This window comes from Bos javanicus, chromosome 23, assembly GCF_032452875.1.
Source record: "Bos javanicus breed banteng chromosome 23, ARS-OSU_banteng_1.0, whole genome shotgun sequence".
In the NCBI taxonomy this organism is placed as follows: domain Eukaryota; kingdom Metazoa; phylum Chordata; class Mammalia; order Artiodactyla; family Bovidae; genus Bos; species Bos javanicus.
The window spans coordinates 13,816,329-13,833,608 of NC_083890.1; the positions used below are offsets into that span (position 1 = coordinate 13,816,329).

The 17,280-nt window shown below is 49.1% G+C and overlaps 1 protein-coding gene across 9 annotated transcripts in view; it reads left to right on the forward strand.

The window, feature by feature from the left end:
• The window catches only part of DAAM2 (dishevelled associated activator of morphogenesis 2), a 136,194-nt gene that overhangs the window by 59,394 nt on the left and 59,520 nt on the right, over positions 1–17,280 (forward strand). Inside the window, exon 1 of one of the 9 annotated variants that reach the window (XM_061398085.1) lies at positions 942–965. The exons of the other annotated variants lie outside the window; for them this stretch is intronic. The gene's annotated coding sequence lies outside the window, so the exon portion shown is untranslated. Of the gene's footprint in view, positions 1–941; positions 966–17,280 lie in introns of those variants that run through there. 9 annotated transcript variants of the gene reach the window in all.

Sequence of the window (17,280 nt, forward strand, 5' to 3'; positions counted from 1 at the left end):
AGAGTAGTATATGATGCAGCATCCTATAAAAAGGGTAGACAGCAAGGGCTCTGAGTTTATTTGGAAGAATTCAGATAGCCGAGGATGGTTAAGAAGGCTGCTTGGAGAAGGTGGGACCTGCGCAGGGAAGGGAGAGGAGGAGGAAACAGAGGTAGGCGTGGGCTGGGGGATAAATGTTGCAAACACAAATGTAGAACAAGCAGAACCAATTTTTTTTTTAACTCTATTTCAAAGCTAACACATTTTTCTTGCTTTTAATATTTATCCAATTGTAGAAGGACCCATAATCTTTGTGTCTGAGTAGTCATCACCTTGATGATAGATCCTGTAACTGATGGGGTCAAGCATTCAGGAAATACATACTGCAGTGTATCCATCCGCTCCCATCAAGTTCCTGCTGTGTGTGCAGAAAGAGCCCGGGTCAGGGGAGTTGGAGATAAAGCGGAAGTGTCCGTGCCCTCCAGGAATTTTAATCCCTTGAGCAATGGTGTGTTTAGGGAGGAGTGACCAGGGAGCATGCGGCCCGAGGGGTGAGGTGGGATGGAGAGGAGAGAGCAGGGTGGGGAGCAGCCCAGAAGTTACTGTGTTGCCCCATCAAGGCCGTTAGGGCCAGGAAGCCACCCCAGATTAAAGTAACTTGTCTCCGTTCTGTCCTGACCATTCGGGGACTGTGGGTAACATTTTTGGAAACACGCAGGGAGTGGCTGGCTGGGCTGCTCTTCCTGGGAAAGGCTGCCCGAGCTGGCTTCCTTGGAAGATGGGCAGGACCAGCTGCGAGATTCATGGGCCCCAGCGCAAAATGGAGAGGCAAGGCTGCTTGTTCCGAAATTACTGAAGATTTCAGGACGGCAGCGGCAGAGCCTTAAACCAAGCCAGCGGCTCTTGTGAGAGTGCCTGGCACTCATCTTCAAGAGGCTGGCCCTGAAGATGGGTAGCCTGGATCTTTCTGTGGCTCAGCGTGGGCGGTAAGATGATGGGGCCCGATTGTTGCCTGCGGCCGGGGGACAGGGCTTCTCTGTGCTAGCGCTCAGTTCTTCCCTGAGGGTTGGGGTGGGTAATGGGGAAGGGATGGGAAGGCTTCCATGGCTGGGGGGCCGGGGAGGCCGGGGACGACAATTGCTTACCATGATGCTGTCATCTCTGTGCAGTGGGAAGGCTGTGTCTGAGTTTTGGAATCAATTAGACTTCACTTTGACTTTTCACTTTCATGCATTGGAGGAGGAAATGGCAACCCACTCCAGTGTTCTTGCCTGGAGAATCCCAGGGACGGTGGAGCTTGATGGGCTGCCGTCTGTGGGGTCGCACAGAGTCGGACACGACTGAAGTGACTTAGCAGCAGCAGCAGCAGACTGAGGTTCACACTTTTTATGAACTCTGCTAACTTGGGCAAGTTGCTTACCTTCTCTTAAGCTTTAATTTCCCTATGTGTAAAAATGCATAAGGTCATCTTTGCAGGCTGCTGGGATAATTAAGTGAAATAAAAAAGGCCAGTGTTTGAGCCCAGCCTAGCTCTTAGTAAATGTTAGCATCCTTCTTTCTAAAAATGTGCTGAATGTCTATCTTGTAAAATATGGAGCATGGTATAGTTTGAGGACACATTATTGTCAGCAATTTGGTTTGTTTTTTTTTTTTTTTTTTTCCATCTCAGGCTTATTGGGGAAAGGGCTAAACTCTTAACACCAGAATTTCAAATAGCGGCAGAGGGAGTATACACATTGTTTGTTTTTTTTTAATTGGAGGATAATTGCTTTACATTGTTGTGTTGGTTTCTGCCGTACAACAACTAGAATCAGTCATAACTATATCAGTCATAACTTCCTCCTGAGCTTCCCACCCCTCTAGTTTATCGCAGAGCGCTGCATTGAGCTCCTGATGCTATACAGCAGCTTCCCACTAGCCAGCTATTTTACACACGGTAGCATATTTATGTCAGTGCTGCTTTGTCAATTTGTCCCCCGCTTTCCTTCCCCCACTGCGCTCACAAGTTTGTTCTCTACATCTGTAGCTCCATTCCTTCCCTGAAGATAGGTTTGTACCATTTTCCTAGATTCCATATATTCATATTGTTCATATACAATATTTCATTTTCTCTTTCTGACTGACTTCACTCTGTATAATAGGCTCTAGGTTCATCCACCTCACTTTGTATTGTATTGACTCAATTTCATTGCTTTTTATGACTAATATTCCATTGTATATATGTCCTGCAACTTCTGTATCCATTCACCTGTTGATTGACATCTAGGTTGCTTGCATGTCATGTAAATAGTGCTGCAGTGAACGCTGGGATGCATGTGTACACCTTGTTAATATGCACTAAGGAAAACCCAATTATGTCTTCTGTACAAACACATACACCCAGAGAAATGCACACATGTGTGTGGACATACACATTACAGAACTGAGTTGAAACTGGATTGGAATGAGATGGTGTTTCACAGGAGAGGGTGGGTATCATCTCCTGGTTTTAAACCTCAGTGTCCTTATCAGTCAGAAATACTGACGTTGGTGGGTTGTGTTGAGATTCAGTGAGATACTGCATGTGAATACTATGTTCTCTGGTTCACGGCACGTACAAGCATCTTTCAGTGGATCTCTGTTCCCAGGCCATAATGTGGTTCACAGGAAACTGAAGACAAGACAGTGTCTTCCCACAGTAACATTTCTTGAATATTACATTTGGGCAGCTCCTCATAAACCAAGCATGGGCTGATTTTAAATTGGCATGGAGGCTGATTGTCAGTGATATTACTGTTTCTGCTGCTCATATATGTCAGGGAGCTAGCTGGGTCTTCTCTCTACAGAAACTTGAAAGTCAGTAGAATTGTGTGTTTATTTCCTGGGAATGAATACACATATACATACACACATCACCTATACATCTGTACCATGCCACATACGCACATAAACACACACATAACACTATCAGTTCAGTTCAGTCACTCAGTCGTGTCCAACTCTTTTCGACCCCATGAACCCCAGCACGCCAGGCCTCCCTGTCCATCACCAACTCCCGGAGTCCACCCAAACCCATGTCCATTGAGTTGGTGAGGCCATCCAGCCATCTCATCCTCTGTCGTCCCCTTCTCCTCCTGCCCCCAATCCCTCCCAGCATCAGTCTTTTCCAATGAGTCAGCTCTTCGCATCAGGTGGCAAAAGTAGTGGAGTTTCAGCTTCAACATCAGTCCTTCCAATGAACACCCAGGACTGATTTCCTTTAGGATGGATTGATTGGATCTCCTTGCAGTCCAAGGGACTCTCAAGGGACACTCTCCAACACCGCAGTTCAAAAGCATCAGTTCTTCGGCACTCAGCCTACTTTATAGTCCCACTCTCACATCCATACATGACTACTGGAAAAATCATAGCCTTGACTAGACGGACCTTTGTTGGCAAAGTAATGTCTCTGCTTTTTAATATGCTGTCTAGGTTGGTCATAACTTTCCTTCCAAGGAGTAAGCGTCTTTTAATTACATAACACTATAAACACACACATATATACCACCCAGAGTTGCACCCTGAAGAATGCTGAGTGCTGTAGAACTGATGGGCAAGCTCCAGGAGATGGTGATGGACAGGGAAGCCTGGTGTGCAGCAGTCCATGGGGTCACAAAGAGTTGGAATGACTGAGTGACTGAACAACAAAACCATACCACCCCATACATACACTTCTGTACCATGGCGTCAAACCCTTTCACAGGCCAGCATGGATTCATATCTTCTGTCCCTCTGTTGTCTGGTTATTTCTGAGCATCTCCTATACTTGTCCAGTGAGCAAGGACTGGGTATCTCCCCCACCCCTACCCCGCATCTCTCCTGATGTCTTGTCCTAGAAACTCCAAGTCATGGCCCCCTTTCTCAATCCCCTCTGCTATGTCGTCTGCCTCTAACAAACTCCAGAACTGTAACCTTGGCTGAAGGTGCCTTATTTTTACCCACCCAGAAGCCGGGGGTGCTTTCAATTCAGCTCTACCCCCAGAGGCATCCGGGTGGAATCAGGCTTGTGCTTCACTAGGCTTCTGGGGGCCCCTCAGCTTTTCTCATGCTTTGGTAAAGCCCTGAAATATAACCACTCCTGGGAGGAGCCTGGGGTTGGAACAGGGGAAGGGAACCCTGTTGGAGGGCCTGTGATGTGCCCGGAGCTGAGCTGGCTGCTTGATGCCCGCTCTTTGCTTGATGCTCACCTCTAGGAGGTGGAATTTTCCTCCATGTGCCTATAGGAAAGTGAGGCTCACAGGTCCTAAGTAACTTAGCCACAGGCTTAATATGAAAGCGTACACTCTTTACAAGAAACCACCCCACCTCCTGGAAGACCAAACAAGGTCAGCTGAGACCTGGACCTGAAGAAAGTTCCTTGTCCACCTTCCCACCACCTCTGGGCTGTGAGGTCTTTCCTAGAACCTGTAGAGAAGCTTATCATACTACTGGTCTTCTAGAGCAGGGGTCCCCAGCCTCCAGGATCTAATTCCTGATGATCTGGGGTGGAGTCGATGTAGTAATAATAGAAATAAAGTGCACAGTAAGTGTAATGCGCTTGAATCATCCTGAAACCATCCCCCACCCCGGTCCATAGAAAAACTTTTCCACGAAACTGGTGCCTGTTGCCAAAAATGGTGGGGGACCTCTGCAGGAGATGCTCAGTTATGAAGAAACGATTCATCAGGTTCACTCTTGTTTGCCTAGAGGAAGTAAGAAGGCAGCCAAGAGCAAACCAGTGAAAGAGGAGGGGACCTATCCTGCTAGACACCTGCTGTTCTAGAGGGTTACCACCTGCAGACTCCAGAGCCCTTGGTGGCTGGGTATTGTGAGGCTATAAATATCTCTGTTTTGTTTGTTTTTAAACAACTTCATTGAGATTTAACTGAAGTGCCAAAAACTTTACGTAATTCAAATACATAATTTGATATATTTTGGCATATGTATATACCTTTGACTCCATCCCCACCCTCAAGATCATGCTTGACCATCATCCCCCAAAGTCCCCTTAATCCTTTTATAATCTACTCCCTCCTTTCCCACTTTCCACCCCCTCCATAAGCAACCTTCCACCCACATTCTTTAGAAAGACCAATTGATCAAAAGATCAATAGATCTTAGTTTTTAGTCAGTATAGGTTAATTTGGGTTATCTCAAATTTTAGATAAGTGAAATCATACAATATGTATGCTTTTATCCTCTGGTTCCTTGTACATAGCATAATTATTTTGAGCTCCATTCACATGTGGCACATCACAGCAGTTCATTCTTTTTGGTTGCTGAGGAGTAGTCTATTTTATGGATACACTATACAATTTGTTTATTGCTTTGCCCGTTGATGGACATTTGGGTTGTTTCCAGTTTGGAGCTATTACAAATAAAGCTGCTCTGAACATTCATGAATAATGTTGTACGGGCACATGCTTTCTATGTTTGGGGTAAATACTTAGGAGTGGAAAGACTGGTTCATATGGAGGTGTGAGTTTAACTTTTTAAGAAACAGCTGTTTTCCACAAGCAGTAAGGAGAGCTCCAGTCTCCCATGTCCTCAGTGGCACATGGATGTAGCTCTGATTTCAAGGCTTGGCTGGTATGAAATTTGTGAGCCCCGTATAATGACCAAACCTGGAAATTGAACCAGTTGGCTTTCAGTTTGGACAGGGACCCCCAAGTGATGCTGAACCTAAGAATGTAGAATTGGGTGCTCCTGGAATTATTATTCAGATGGCTGTTTGCAGAATGCCAGAAGTGGGGGGAAATGAGAGGTCGGCACCCATCCCAACCTGAGAGCCTGTGGGGCTGGACCAGGTCTGGAGCTTGGTGTTTGGGAATGAAACAAACACACCTGCGGCATCTGGGGGAAAGGTGACAAGAAGCATTAACAGGATGGGGCGTTAGGGAGAGAAGACAAAGAGCCATGGGAGGGGACCTTGACCTTGGGAGGCTGTAGCTCCATGAGGGCAGGGGCTGCGTCTGTGTGGTTTGCCCTTCAACCTCCAGTACTGTGAGCGGGGCCAGCCACAGATTGAGTGCTGGAAACAGTAGAGGTGGATTGAACGAACAATTGAATGGAGGATGAACTAACTAATGGGAGCTTGAGGCAGGATTCCATTCCACCAGCCTCACTTAGCACCTCGTGTGTTCTGTGGCACAGAGCCTAGTGTCCAGGGTGGAAGGAACTCTGGAAAGCATGTGGTTTGACCTCCTCATCCACAGACAGGGCTCAGAGAAATGATGCTCTCAGCCAAGGTCATTCCTGTCTTGCCCAGGTCGCCTGCTGGGGCAGTTGGGACTCGCTCCTGGGTTTCCTCAGTTTTACTCTAGGGTTTAGCTCCTTTTAAAAATAATATTGTCTTTTCTGATCAATCAATGCTTATTGTTGGAAATTAGGAAAAATCCAGAAAAGGATAAGAAAAACAACCCTAAACTCCCAAAGATAATTACTTTGGGAGTAAATAACTCTAAACTCAAAAGATAATTATTTCAAGCTGTCATATATGTATATGTGTCTGTCTGCATCTATCTAACCAGTCTTTATGTTTTAACATTTTGGCTGTTTTCAGTCTTTCATAGTATTGGGTTGGCCAAAATATGTTCGTTTAGGTTTTCCCATACACCTTACAGAAAAACCTGAATAAACTTCTTGGCCAACCCAATATTAGTAGCCCTGGGACAGGGTATCTGGTCCTGAATCCTTGAGGGCATCTCTGACTGTCTTCCAGTGCTCTGTCCATACATGATACCGTTCGTATGAACAGAGAGCTCGGAGGAGGATGGAACCCCACACTGGGAGAGAGTTCCGCAAACATTCTCAGACCCAAACACCAGTACTGCCCCTAACAGAACCATGCGGTGGTGGTGGTGGAGTCACTAAATCATGTCTGACTCGTTTCCAACCCCACAGACTGTAGCCCACCAGGTTCCTCTGTCCATGGGATTTTCCAGGCACGAATACTAGAGTGGGCTGCCATTTCCTTCTCCAGGGAGCTTCCCAACCCAAGGATCGGACTCTAGTCTCCTGCGTAAGGAGAAGCCACTGCTGAGCCACCAGGAAAGCTCGTAGCCACAATTTATTATGTTCGTTTGTCTCCCTTCCCCACCAAGCTGAACTTTTGTTTACTCTGGTATTTTTCCAGCTCTTAGCAAGGCACTTAGGTGCTGAACAAATGTTAGTTAGAATGAATGAATGGGTGAAATTGTATGAATAAGACTGAGGGGCAGGTGAGGGGAGGGGTCTGTGTTTTCAATCAGTTGTCCTCCAGGAGTCAGCTCATCTGCCCTCCCCCAGCCCCTGCCCTCCCCCGTTCCCTGAAGAGATGGAATGTGCCTGCAGTCCAGGATTTATGTCCGGCCGGGCCAGGGCACATGCAAGGCCTTTTCTGGTGTGAGTGAGGACGTGGAGAGGGACTAGCAGGACTGTCAGCCCAGGGTCCAGAGTGTGACCAGGCGCACAGGCCCCGCGAGGGTCCCAGGGCCAGCTTGCCTGGATGGGACTTCGAGGTCCTGCCCTGATGACCAGAAGGCCTCTGTGCGGGACCCCAAGGAGTGGCTGTAGGGAGCTGCTCCCAGGCCGGGGGTTGCCCAGAATGGTGTGAGTTCTCAGCTGTCTGGCACTCTGGCAGGAGACCTGGAGAAGCACCCAGGAGGAAGCTGGGGGCACTTTTCCCTGCCACCCTTCAATAACGTCTCTCCATCCCTGTGGCCCACGGAAGGGGGCTCGGCTTCCAGGAAGCAGAAGGGGGTGAGGAAGGGTTGTCACGTGTGGGGTGGTTTCCCTTTGGCTGGGAGCCTCAGGCCTCTGGCTCTAATGGGTAGCAGAGATTTGGGTGTTGAAATTCCTCCTTCTCTTTCACTTCACAGCTGTTGCTCAGAGAGCTCCCCTCTGCTCCCTCCCGTTCTCAGTTCAAGTTCTTGCTTTCTGTGCCCAGTCCGTATCTTGCCAAAGCTCCCGTGTCTGCTCACGGCTCGCACACATGTGGGCACGCACGCCCGTCCGTGACATCCTGGGCATCTGGCCCCTCCTGTCTTCCTGGGCTGCTCAGGGACTCGTTAACTCTTACTCAGAGCTGCTTCCAGGCTCTTCCTCACTTCTGTCCCTCCGATAATCCACGCTGAGGCAGTGCCACCAGAATTGTCCATCTGGATACTACTCAGACGTAGAAAGGAACACATTTGAGTTAGTTCTACTGAGGCAGATGAACCTAGAGCAAATTACATAGAGTGAAGTAAGTCGGAAAGTGAAAAACAAATATCAGATATTAATGCATATATATGGAACCTAGTGGAGAAGGCAATGGCAACCCACTCCAGTACTCTTGCCTGGAAAATCCCATGGACGGAGGAGCCTGGTGGGCTGTAGTCCATGGGGTCACTAAGAGTCGGACATGATTAAATGACTTCACTTTCACTTTTCACTTTCATGCATTGGAGAAGGAAATGGCAACCCACTCCAGTGTTCTTGCCTGGAGAATCCCAAGGACAGGGGAGCCTGGTGGGCTGCCGTCTATGGGGTCGCACAGAGTCGGACATGACTGAAGCGACTTAACAGCAGCAGCAGCATGGAACCTAGAAAGACGATTACTGACGAACCTATTCGCAGGGCATCAGTGGAGACGCAGACACAGAGAACAGACTTAGGGACAAAGACAGGGGAGAGGAAGGAGAGGGTAGCACGAATGGAGAGAGATGATGAGAGAGAGAGAAGCATGGGAGCATATATACTACCATATGTAAAATGGACAGCCAATGGAATTTGCTGTATGACTCAGGGAACTCAAAGCAGGGCTCTGTAACAACCTAGAGGGGTAGGAAAGGGTGGGACGTGGGAGGGAGGTTCAAGAGGGAGGGGGTGTATGTATATGTGTGGCTAACTCATGTTGATGTATGGCAGAAATCAAACCAATATTGTAAAGCAATCATCAACCAATTAAAAAAAAAAAAAGTTGTCCATCCAAATCCCAGCTCAGAGCAGGCCTCGAAGACTCCCCTTTACCATAAGCCAGCCGACTAATCGGCCAATAAGCCAGCCAGCCTGGAGCTGCCACCGGCCCTTCCTCCTCCTCCTCTTCCCTGCCCTGCAAGCCCTGTCTTTCTTTACCTGGTTGCCCATCTAATTTCCCATCGCATCTCTCTGAGTTCTGTGTTCCAGCCTGGTAAAAGGAACCCCGTCTTCCCCTCACTCACCTGGATGCCAAGTCCTCACCCCAGCATACCTTTGTCATGAACGGGTTTCTTAGCCCCTCCCAACTGGCACGTGTCCACCTCTTTCCTCTGAGTTCTGGCTTCAAGGCCACTTCCTCTGGTGAATGTTCCAGACCACCCCAGCCAGAAGCCACTGTCCTCTCCCTGCGGTCCCAGAGCCTGGAACTCACTCCCTCCGCCCCCTTAGAATTCTGGTGGTTTATGCACAGACCATGGAGAAGGCAATGGCATCCCACTCCAGCACTCTTGCTTGGAAAATCCCATGGACGGAGGAGCCTGGTAGGCTGCAGTCCATGGGGTCGCTAAGAGTTGGACATGAGTAAGCGACTTCACTTTCACTTTTCACTTTCATGCATTGGAGAAGGAAATGGCAACCCACTCCAGTGTTCTTGCCTGGAGCATCCCAGGGATGGGGAAGCCTGGTGGGCTGCCGTCCATGGGGTCGCACAGAGTCGGACACGACTGAAGTGACTTAGTATAGCATAGCATGCACAGACCTTCCTAACAACATTGTAAACTGGGGTGAGAATGGGATTTGATGTTTGGTTCATCCAAAGCACCTAGAAAATTGCTTGTGCATGCAGTCCCTTGGGGGTTGAGTGGCTAGATGGGTGGATGAATGAGTGAATGCATGCATGCGTACTTGGCCACGGCCTTGGAGAGCTACCATCTGCTTGTTTTCTGTCCTACTGAGACAAAGAAACCTATGTTCTCTTGATCATTTCTCGAAATGAGAAAAACCATTGGAAAACCCACAACTTCCTCACTTGTCCCCCTCCTGAGTCAGAGAAATGTCACTTTGGGGGACGTTTTCAGTTTCACTTTCCCAGCAAGACGCCCCTTTCTCTCCCTCTCCTCCTGCCACCTTGTGGGGCAGGTGGCACAGAGGGGCCCCTGGGGGCACAGAGGGGCCCCTGGGGCTGTGAACATTTACTTTTGCTTTCTTGCTTTTCCCAGAGCCAAGGGGGAAAACCATCATTTAGGCAGCTGCTAAAAATAGCTCCACCGGTCCTGGAAAGAGAGCTTGCTTGTTTTTGAAAGTGCTCCCCGCCCCCTCCCCAGCCCTGACTGTGGCTCACAAGACAAGTCAGATTGTTCAGAGTTCTGTCCTGAGGCCGACAGGGAAGTCACAACTGGGCCTCATCCACTGTGTGGCCATTGCTGTCTGGGAGGTGGACCTGCAGAGAAGTAGGGAGACAGGAGGGCCTCAGGCTGTCCATTTTTTTGTCCTATCAGAGATGGATCCTACTCCCAACAGCCTCTTAGCACCCAGGGGGGACGGTATGGTGGGTGTGGAGTCTGGAGACCTGGTTTGGTTCCTCCACTCACACTTTAACATCTTTCTGAGCCTCAAGTATGGGAGGGAATCCAGGCAGTGATCGTGTTTACCCTGCAGGCGTGTGGTAGAAGTTCCAGATAAACCTTGACCATGGTAAATATTCCAAGAAGGATCATTATCACTTTATTATGATCAGAATCACTGGATCTAAAGCACAGCACTCCTGTTTTGGGCTCCCCAGGTGGTGCAGTGGTAAAGAATCTGCCTGCCAATGCAGGAAGCACAAGAGACTCAGGTTAGGTCCCTGGGTTGGGAGGACCCCCTGGAGGAGGGCATGGCAACCCACTCCAGTATTCTTGCCTGGAGAATTCCATGGATAGAGGAGCCTGGCGGGCTGCAGCCCATAGGGTCGCACAGAATCAGACAGAAGTGACTTAGCATGCACACACGCATGCACTCCTGTTTTAGTGGCTAAGGCAGGGTGCATGATGAGCCAGTATGCTATACTAAGTTAAACCATTTGAAATGCATGGTTTTGTGGGTTAAAAACAATTCAGTAGTCAGCTACATACGATTCAAGCTAATAACACAGGGATCAGTACACTTTCTGTAAAGGGCCAGGTAGGAAATATTTTTGGCTTTGTGGGCCCTACGGTCTCTGTTGAATAAAACATTTATAGATGATGAGCGAGTATAGTTGTGTTGTTTTTAAGTTTCACTGGAGTATGGTTGCTTGTAGCTGTGCTTTAATCAGACTATTTTCAAACGTAGGCTGGAGCTGGATTTGACCCCCACAGCATTTGCCAACCCCTGTAATAATATGTGGGCTTCCCTCCTAGCTCAGTTAGTAAAGAATCTGTGAATATGTAAGAGCCATTCACACAGAGAGCCCATCTGTAATATATACAGTCAGTATGCAGGTTTCTTCATAATTGTAACAGTAGCTTATCTATGTAGCTATTAAGTGTTTACTATTACTATGTAGCTATTAAGTGTTTACTATTACTATTACTGGGTGCTATTCTAGATACTTTACAAATATTAGCTAGTTTAATGCTTATGAAAACCCTATGAAGTGTATTGACACTTCAAAGACAATAATGACAACCCTGTTATTTCCCTATTTTACAGATGAGGAAACTGAGGCTCAGAGAGCCTACGTAACTTGTCTGAAGTCACATAGAGTTGATGGCAGTTGAACAGAACCCAGCCAAGTTTGTGAGGTAGAATGGGATGTCGGCAGTTCAGGATGGGAGCAGGGGCAGGCTTGTGAGGGGTCTCGAGTCTGTTTGCTGTTCACAGAGCTTGAGGGGAGGGTCTTCAGAGACTTGAAGTGGGAGTAGGTATCGTGTAGGTGAGCAGTGGGGAGATGGGTGGGCGGAAGGCCTGGGAAGTACTGTGGCCTGGGATGGAAAAGCATAGACTCTTTGTTGGGAAACCAGGTTCCGGTAAGCTAGACCTGGGGCCATTTCCTGGGTGGTGCCCAGTGGCACATGAAGGGTCAATGTATAGGGAGGAATCTGCCCGGGGAACAGGATGTGGTTGACATTCTTTATGTTTTATGCAGCCGCTCTGGGGAGCTCTGGGCCCCATTCCCAGGCCTGGACCCCGGGGACCTGGTCGGGATAGGAGGGCAGAGGAGCGCCGCCCCGCATCTCCAGGATGCCTGGTCTCTGCCCACAAGTCATGGCACTTGGATACGCTGTTGATTCCCTTTGCCCATTAGTTTAGCCTCAGATCAACAGGCAGCTGGTTGGGACACTGACCTCATGTGTTCTGGACTCTTGTTCCCTCTGTGTCTCTGCTTATGCCCTTCCAGGAATGCCTTTCCCTCCTCTAGTACCCTTCCTTAATTCTCTTCTCTCTTTCAAGATGAGGGGGCATGGGTTCGATCCCTGCTTGGGGAACTGAGATCCTGCAAGTCATATGGCCAAAATAAGAAAAGAAAGAAAGAAAAAAGAATTCCCTGCCAGTCCAGTGATCAGGACTGTGTTCTCATTACCAAGGGCCCAGGTTCAATCCCTGGTCAGGGAACTAAGATCCCACAGACCATGTGCCTTGGCCAAAAAAAAAAAAAAAAAACACTTTTCTCAAAGCTAGTTCAATGTCGCCTTCTCCTGAAAGCTTTCCCTGGCTCCCTCTTCACCCCCCAGGCTGCACTGGGTCCCCTTTCTGAGACTTTCTCACTCCACCTTTCTGTACGGTCATCGCCTCGACTCCCCCAGCTCCCCCACCAGAAGAGGTCCTGCTTGAGGAAAGGGACCAGACTGTGTTTACTCCTGTGTCCTCCCCACACAGTCAGCATCCAGCACAAGGGCTAGAAACGGGTTCCAGGCATGTGTTCCAGGGCAACACCACTGTGCTCAGGATGCGGTGGTTGAGCAAGTTGCCTGAACTTTGGGAGGCTCAGTCATTGGTGAGAAGGGATAGTCAGGCCATTAGACGGTTGAGATAAAGGGCAGTATTGTCAGCTCAGTGCCTGGCTCCTGGTTGGCAGTGGGGAAGTGGCCAAGGGGAGATGCCGCGGTACAGGCTTGCTGTTACCTGCATGTGTGGAGCTGGGGGGAGGGGATGGAGAAGAACATCCCGGGGTCATGGCATTGGTCCCAAGAGCTAAAGGAAGGGTTCACGAGTCAGCTTTGCTTCTGTGACAAGAGCTCTGCACTTACAGTCAGAATATTTCCTTGGGGTTCCAGCTCTGTCCCTTAGCTCCTGGGTGTCACTGATAAGCCGTGTAACAGCTGCTGAAGTCTTAGTCTCATCATCTGTAAGGGGGGATAATAGTAATAACCACCTCACAGGGTCATTGTGAAGCTGAAATGCTATTGCAGAGCTGTGAAAACACCTGGCCCAGCCCATAGGAAATGCTCAGTCATGAATTATTGAGCCTAAAGAACACTCGAGAAAGCTCTGAGCGGGTCTCAGATCAGGACATGTCTTCCATGGACACATGCCCTCTGTCTTAATGGTCTGTAGCTTTAGAATCAAATAGTCATGTGTTTGAATCCTAGCTATGACATCATTAACTGTGTGTCTTTAGGCAAGTTACTTCTCTGAACCATAGAGGTTTGTTTTTTTTTTTTGTCTTCCTTTAAATAACTTCTTTAAATTGGTGCCTTCCATCCCAGAGCATGAGGGGTAGCTATAGCCCTGTGGCCAGCAAATACCAAAGTCTCAAGTACTAATATTGTTCTGCTTTCACTTAAGATTTAGGAGTAAGTGCTAATGATATTGGAATTTTGAAGCTTTAATTAATGTAAATAAAAACTGATGAGTCGAGGACCTAGGGGCCAGGGTTTGGGGTTAAAGGTTAGGATTTTCATCTTTAAAAACCAAATGGGAGTTCTGGACTCCAGTTAGAGGAAGCACTTCCTGGCCTGGGATGGAATGTGGGAGGAGCACCCAGGGCGCGCTGAGGACAGTCTCTGGGGGAATCTTGGCGAAGGAGGTTGAGCCAGGCAGTGTGGACAGTCAGGGCTAAAGGGGCCCTCGGAGGTCTTCAGTCCAACGTGGACACAGCATGGAGGGGAAACCGAGGCCCCAAGGGGACGGCACTGTGGCCCCCGACCCACCGCTGCCTCGTGACTCACCCCGTCCCCTGAGTTAAGAAGCTGTGCTTTCTTCGCAATGTGGAGGATGTGATCATGAGGAAGTGAAGTCCGGTCACACCCAGGGGACTAGAGGAGACCCCGAGAGAGTTACAGGAGGGTCAGTGGATGGAGCCCTGACAATCTGATGTTGTAGGCCATTTGGTCTGTGTTTAGGGCCGGATGGTCCTGGGAAGGCTTTGTCCCCACAGGGATATGGGGATGAAGCAGGCAGACGGGAAGTGTAGGGCATGGAGCTGTTGGTGTTGGGGGAGTTTCCCTGGAGAGAAAGGTGGGTGGTGGGGGCAGGGCGGGTGCCGGTTCAGTTTCTCAGACCCAGGTCCAAGTCCTCTGGGTTTTGTTCCGTGTGGCTTTCTGTTCTTCTATATTGCTTCTAGTTCTTCTCTACTGCTCCTCTTTGTAAAAGAGATTTGCAGAAATGAATGGCGCTGGCCACTTCCACCTTTCCACTCCCTGCTCAGGGTCAGTGACAAGGGTTTATCTTTCCAACGAGAGGTCACTCAGAGCCTGAGGAAGAGTCCTGCCCTCCCTGGTCCAGGCTTCCCAGTTACTGAAGGCAAAGGTGGGTGGCTGCTTAAATCTGGCTAAGAAAGTTCCTTCAACGCCAGGCTTGGTGGCCCCATCTGTGTGCGGGGAAGGGCTCATGGTTCAGACTCTGGGGAGGGCCAGTCTCACCTTGCCAGTCATGGTGATACCGAAGCCACAGCAGTGGTGTTGGCCTTCTTCAATGAATATATGAGGTACTCCTGGCATTTTACTTATATTAGATCATTTATTCTTCCCTGAAACTGCATGAGGAAGATCCTGTTATTGCCTTGGTGTCACAGATGAGGAACCTGGGGTTCTTGGAGGTTAAGACCTCATGCTCAGGGTCACCCAGCTGAGAAGGCAGAGCCAGGAGTCAAACCCCAGTCCGTCTGACTTCAGAGCCTCTGCTGGAGTGGAGGAAGGATTAGAGTCAGGGTGGGAGAGAAATTGGGGTGGTGAGTGATGGAGGCAGTTCCCCCCAGGGAGGAGAAGCAGGCAGCCTTTGGAATCTTCATACCCTCTTCTGGTCTAGAAAGGACCTTGTTTACTGGGGCTATTTCTTTTTTTCTTTTTTAAAATACTATTTTGGATTTTTTTGTTTGTTTGTTAATTTTTTGGCTATGCCACACAGCTTTTGGGATTTCAGTTCCCCAAATGGAAATTGAACCTGGGGCTCGGCTGTGAAATCGCCAAGGCCTAACCACTGGACGACCAGGGAACTCCCTGGAGCTACTTCTATCCTGAGCCGTAGAGTCTGATCTTCTCTAGGGGGTGGGGGGAGGCTGCTTGGGGGGCTGGGGCAAGATGGGAACAAAGGGCATTGATGTGGGAAGAGGCGCTCTGGGGAGGCAGTGACCGGACCACAGCCTGGACCCTGGCATCCTGGTTTTCAGCCCCAGCTCTGTCCCCATCGTTATGTGGCCTCAGAGAAGACATTTCCTTCCCGGACCTCAATTTTCAGATCTCTACCCTGAAGCTAGATGCTTTCCAGCTCAGGGCTTATGGTTTTAGTCTTGGATGTTCAGAAGGGGCCCCAAGAAAAGGAGGAAGGGACAGACTTAAGAGTTCCTGGGGAGGAGGACACCCTCAGGAACATAAACACTCAGGAGCGGTGGAGCAGGCCGCCCTTAAAAGGGCAAATATGCAGCGCGCCCGGGGGTGCGGGGGAGGGAGGGTTGGTAAGGCCCTTCTCTGTGGGGCCGGCACTTCCCGTTTGGAGGTCCGTGTCTACTTCTTCCTTCTTCTCTCCTCCTGAGGCCACTCCACCTTACTCCTCATACTCAGGCGAGACCTTAAAAATATTTAGACAGGTATGAGCCTGGTGCCGGCCAATCAGGGGTCACAGCTGTGAACACGGGTGTAAGACTAATGGGGTGCTCCAGCTGTATGTCAGCCCTGCCTCTGCTGCCCCTCCCAGGAAAGCCTGGTTCAGGCACTGAAGGGCAAAGAAGGACCAGGAAGGAGACTGGGGCGAGAGAAGTCGAGGAGGTGAAGACAGAAGAGAGCTCAGAGGGGCAGTGACTGCAATCTCTGATTCCTAGTAGTTAAGGCACCAGGAATCCTTGAGGGGAACAAGGGCACAGTCTGGAGGTGGAGGAAGCAGCTGGCAGGCTAGTGCAGAATCCGGGTGTATGTTGGCAAAGACCTGGAGCAGGCCCAGAGTTCGCAGATCCTCCCAGACATCAGCCATCCCTCCCGAGAACCCCGTCATGCCATACAGCCCATCTCATCCCACCTCTGGGACCTGCCCTTCCATGCTCTGTGTCCTCAGCAAAGCAGTCTTACCTATGGGACCTGGCCTGGAGTCTGCATCAGCATCCCAAAGGGATGATGGGCAGGGGGCCCAGGGAGGCCCGCCCCTATCTACCTATGGAATTAGTGCTTTACCGAGCCTGACACTCGGAGGCCAGGGTTTCGTCCCACCCACTCCTGCCCATTGGCTATCAAGTCCCCTGGAAAGCCTCAGTGTCTCCCTTCCTCCCTTGATGTCCTCAGCTACCTGTTCCAGGTCTTTGCTGACATAAACCAGGATTCTGCACTAGCCTGCTAGCTGCTTCCTCCACCTTCGAGACTGTCCCCTTCTTCCCTTCAAGGGTTCTTGATGTCTTAATTACTAGGAATCAGATTTCAATCAGTATTTCTTGACTGATTGATAAAGACCCCTCTGTTCTGTCTCCATGAGCACAGTTTCTTTTTCCTCAATTGACCAAAAAATATTATTGAGCACCTACTAAGCACAAGGCCTTTTATTAGCCATAAAGGCGTGGGGGGGTGGGTGTCAAATAAGCAGGAGGCATGGCCCCTGTCGTCAGAGAGCCTTCACTGTAGCTGTGGAGACAACGTGCAAACCTGGAAAAGATGGCCAGTAATACCAGGCGGGCTCAGATAATGTGTTATTTTAGGTATCCCTGGGTCTACTAAAAAGTCTTTTTTTTTTTTAAATTGAAGTATAGTTGATTTACAATGTTATGTTAGTTTCAAGTATAACTGCAAAGTGATTTTGGTTATACATACATATGTATCTATTTTTTTCAGATTCTTTTCTCCTATAGGTTGTTACAAAATATTGCATATAGGTCTCCGTGCTCTCCAGTAAGTCTTTGTTCGCTATCCATTAATATGTAGTAGTGTGTCTATGTTAATCCCAAACTCCTAATCTAATAAATTGGTAAGTAAGGGGAAGGAAGGA